The sequence below is a fragment of the Microtus ochrogaster genome, chromosome 15 (genome assembly GCF_000317375.1).
Source record: "Microtus ochrogaster isolate Prairie Vole_2 chromosome 15, MicOch1.0, whole genome shotgun sequence".
Taxonomy (NCBI): Eukaryota; Metazoa; Chordata; class Mammalia; order Rodentia; family Cricetidae; genus Microtus; species Microtus ochrogaster.
In genome coordinates this window covers 7,868,167-7,873,073 of record NC_022017.1, presented here as the reverse complement: position 1 = coordinate 7,873,073, position 4,907 = coordinate 7,868,167, and the positions used below count along the sequence as shown (strand labels likewise).

At 42.9% G+C, this 4,907-nt stretch overlaps 1 non-coding gene across 1 annotated transcript; it reads left to right on the top strand.

Moving 5' to 3' along the window:
• The first annotated feature begins 4,098 nt into the window (after nucleotides 1–4,098).
• LOC113456780 lies at nucleotides 4,099–4,204 on the top strand. Its single transcript, XR_003377521.1, has one exon. It is a non-coding gene; the product is annotated as a U6 spliceosomal RNA (small nuclear RNA).
• Nucleotides 4,205–4,907: the final 703 nt, after the last annotated feature.

Genomic DNA, 4,907 nt, shown 5'->3' with positions numbered 1-4,907 from the left:
CTTTTGAAAATTTCAGCCATTTAAAATGTAGACACCATTCTTCCCTCTTAGAAGGGCTTCGTTTGTCCCATAGCCGGCCACCTGCTCAGCTGCGCTAATGTCCTTGCACGTGATGACAACCTGAAACCATCCTCGTAAGCAACGCCACCCAAGCGTTTCTCTGAGCACCATGCTGACAATAGCATCACTGTGCAGAAGATCCCTGTGGCTCTTTGGAGGGTCCTTGGAGTGTCAAGCACATGATGATTGCCATGAACGCAATGTGTGCTCATGTCAGAAGCCAAGGGGCAGGCCCAGTCATTTTCCTCCATATGGCCCAATGCCTAGCTGAGCCAGGTCCCCCAAGGGGTCTACCCTACCCCATCCCACTCCCTTGCCAGCATTGTTCTATCTACCTAAACTGCTCTCTCAACCCTCATACTTCTCTCTTCCTGTGAGAAGTCTTCCCTTTCTTCTGCCTTCGTCCCCGAATCTAATACACCCTACACTCTCTCCAGCCAACTGTCACTGTTCCCTTAGTGTTGCATCTCCTGGAGTAGATGCTGTATTTCAAATGTATTAATAGATTCTGTTCCCTGTAATAATTATGTAAATGATCTCCTGCTTCATGACTTAATGTCAGAAACAGTGTGCTCTACTCTTCGTGAAGGCCCTGCTAGGAGTCTACAGTGGGATTCAATGAATAGCTGTGAAATTTAAATGAACAGCCTAAAATGGCTCAGAAGAGAATCACTTAAAGAATTCGAAAAGCCTTTTGCAAATTCACAAAACAAGAAAATAAGCAGTTTTCATATTTCAGAGTCTCTTCTACAATGAAGCTATAGATAGTAGGAGAGAAAGAAGACATTGTTTCTTTTATTAAATTGACTTCTTATTCATCCTATAAAAAAGGTTTTGAAAAATCAAGTTATTGAAGCTTAATTAACTGTTATAATTGGCTTTAAATGAAAGGCTCCCAATTAGCTGTGAATTGAGTGACAGCAAAGGCATCTTGTCAAGACAGACTCCCCGGACCCTAAGAATAGCTAGAAGCAATTAGGCACATGTGTTCCTGAAGCACAACAGAGAAAGTGAACTTAAGCTTAGCTGAACAGGTCGGGAGCAAATCCTCTGTGCTAAGAAGTGGAAACCACCAAAGTATAATCACTAGCTACTGAGAGAGGACCTGGCCATTCACAGGGGCTGCTAGAACATTCTGGCTTCCTTTGAATTCATCTTATCTTCCTTTACCTAATACCAAGTGGTGTTTGTCTCATTCCTTCTGGGACCATCAAGATATCACCAAATAATAGTAAGAGTAGTTCATTGTATAAGCCCAGACTGGTTGCTAGAAGCCAACTACCTGTGGTAGTAGAAAGAAAGAACCTTTTCCTTGTCTCACGCAGGCACCTTGCCACTTAGCACATCCCTTCTGAGGCCATATGGTGCAGGGGTGGTGTACACAGGAGGCACGTCTTTGGCTCACCTCCAGCAGCATGTCATATAATATAATTTAATTAGATTCCGGCACTGGAATCTACTGGAGTTAGAGTCAGACCCCAGAATTTAAGGGTTCAAGGCTCTGACATAATTCAAATGCTAATTGCTGTTTAGGGATTCAGAACTTCTGACCAACCAGCTATATGTCAGAACTTCTCATGATCCCTGCTTCAGGTGCGGACAGTTTCTAGAATGGCCCACAGAACTTAACAGCTTACTTACATCTACCCATTTATTACAAAGGGATATAGCATTCAGACAGAGACGCCAGTGGTAAGATATGGGGAAATGGGTACTAAGTCTCCGGGTCCTCTTGGGGTATTTGCAGAGGCACCAATGCATAATAAAGCTCAATCAAATCACAGATGATGATCAATAGTTATTCAGTAACCCTCCGCTCCTTCAGGTCAGGGAATCTCTAATCAATAGTTGGTTCCCTGGTGGCTTGGTTACTTATCCATTGTTGTGATAAAACATCACCACCAAGGCAACCTTATAAAAGGAAGGGGTAATCTGGCCTTCCAGGAGTTCATCGTCATCATGGCAGGGAAGCCTGGCAGCAGGCAGGCATGGCACCTGGAGCAGAGGCTGAGAGGTCATATCCTGCACAGCAAACACAAAGCAAAGAATAAACTCGAAATGGCATGTGTCTTTAAACTCCCAGAGCCTCTGTCCAGTGACATACATCCGCCAGCAAGGCCACACCTCCTCTGCCTCCCCAAACAGCATCACCACCTGGGATCCAGTAGCCTATGGGGAGTGTTCCCATTTGAACCACCACACCTGTTAACCATCTGGGACCTTCGCTGTCAGTCACTTCTTTGCTGTATATAAAGATGCTTTTCATTTCCAAACATTCATGTGTGGGGAGCTATGCTCCAGAAAAGGGATATGGAGAGTAAACGGGGACAAAGACCCAAATTATTTCTTGTTATGTCACAGTAGCCGAGATGTGAAAATTCTACTGGGGTGTGGCGTTTCTGACCCAGTTTGCTGGGAGATTTAACAATGAACACTGAATGTGTACTTATGGCTTTTTTTTTACTTTTGATTTGTTTGACAGGCATGCTACTGTTTCAGTGGGTGGAGTTATAAAACAAGCAATACAATGTCCAAAGACAAACAGAGTGAGATCACTAAAAGACTCTGAAAGTTAGCTGAACAACATGATTGGGTAGACTGAGGCCAAGTTACTGAACAGTTACCAGCCGATGTCATCACAAAAAAGCATTTATTGGGAAAGACATTTCAGGTATAATTTCCACTCCATGTAAGTAGTTATCTTATTTGGGGCTTCTATTGCTGTGAAGAGACACCATAACCAAGGAAACTCCTAAAAAGGAAACCATTTAATCAAGTAGCTTACAGTGCAGAGGTTCAGCCCATTATCACCATGGCAGGACATGGTGCCATGCAAGCAGACAGGGTGCTGGAGAAAGAGCTGAGAGTTCTACATCTTGATCCACAGCCAACAGGAAGTTAACTATGTCACTGGGTATAACTTGAGCAGAGAACTCAAAGCCTGCCCCCAGAGTGACACGCTTCCTCCAACAAAGCCACACCTCCTAATAGTGCCACTCCCTTTGGGAGCCATTTTCTTTTAAACCACTACAGTAGTCAAGAGTAAGTTGGCCCTTAAAACAACATGCAGCCCTACTGTGGGGTGCAGAGGCAGAGATGTGGGTTGTGAAGTTAGATGATGTGGAGCTCCTTGAAAGATGGGTTCCAGAGTCCTGTGTTAGCTAGATGTCTGGACAAAATGGAATCGGAATGAAGGGCTGTAGAGACTCTCTGGGGAGAGTTTCATGCAGCTGTGGTAAGCCAGCATCACCCTAAAATTCTGTGAGCAGCAAACTATGAGTCTTACCTAATAATTAGTCTTTGCCCTTTTCCTTTTATTGAATTTTTTTCTCACACACTGTATTGGGATTATAGTTCCCTTCCCTCTTCTCCTCCCAGTTCCTCCGAGTCTCTCTTCCCTCCTCATCTATCCCCTTTCTGTCTTTCGCTAGAAAACAAGCAGGCTTCCGTGGGATTATAATAAAACATAATATGATAAAACAAAACCAACACATCAGAATTAGACAAAGCAAACAGAGGGAAAAGAACTGAGAAAGCACAAGAAACACAGACCCACCCGTTTGCACTTAGCAATCTCATAAAAACACTAAACTGGAAGCCATATTAAGCAAGGGACCTGTGGGGTAAAAAGAGAGAAGAAAGATATGTAAGTAAAATAAAATAAGAATAAAAATAAAATTGATACTTTTTTTGTTTTGTGTTGTGTTGTGTTAAAGAAAGAGTTCTGACATAATTTTGAGGTAAGGAACCGCAAAGATGCCACTGAGTTCATTTTCTACTGATCATCTATGCTGGGCATGCAGCCTGCCCTTAAAAGCAGTTTGTTTCCCTAGTAGGAGTCCCTAGGAGGAAACTAAATTTTCATTTGTAGGTGGTTATCAGCTGGAGATAGCTTCTGGACTAGAGATGAGGGCATGTGTCCACTCCTTCCAGCTCTAGGACCCCGTGCAATACAGACCCATGCAGACCCTGTGCATGCTCCCTCTCTTCTGTGAGGTCATATGTGCATCAATCACGTTTATCTAGAGAGCCTTTTTTGTGCTTGCTTCAGCAGCACATATACTAAGACTGGAAGAATACAGAGAGGATTAGCATGGCCTCTCCACATGGATGGACACAAGTCTGTAAAGCAATACATAGTTTCCACAGAAGAGGCAGAAAGAGAGCAAAGCTACAGGGGATGGAGGACACCCAGAAAACAAGGTCCTCTAATAACTATTAAGAAAAGAATGAGTGCGGAAGAAAAGGGGGAAATGTACTGGATTTTTAAGCTGCTTTTTACTTTACTAAAACTTCATTTCACACCTTTGATTCCAGCACTTGGGAGGCAGAGGCAAGCAGATCTCAATGAGTTCGAGGCCAACCTGGTCTACAAAATGAGTTCCAGGACAGCTAGGACCATTACACAGAGAAACCCTGTCTCGAAAAACAAAGAAACTTCATTTTATTTAATAACTATTCTAAGCTAATATTTGACAAGTCCACTAAGGAGACAAAAATAATTAGCTGGATTGTCATCTTTGATATAGGAATCTAGAATATGTGGGTAGGGAAAAATATTTGGAATATATGTATTATACATATATTATATGTATTTATTTTATAATTGCTATTTTGGTCTGTGCTACTAGTCCCTTTTTTTCTCCAAAAGAAAGTTAACTTTAACACCCGCAAACCCCCACCCCCTGCACCAAAAGGCAAGCATGGTGGTTGATGCTTGCAATCCAGGCACTCACTCAATGAGAGGCTGGGGCAAGAGGATCATGGGTTCAAGGGCCCATAGTGGCACCCTGTATGAAATGATCACACAGAAAAAACAAGAATAAAAAATACGGCATTGGAAATAG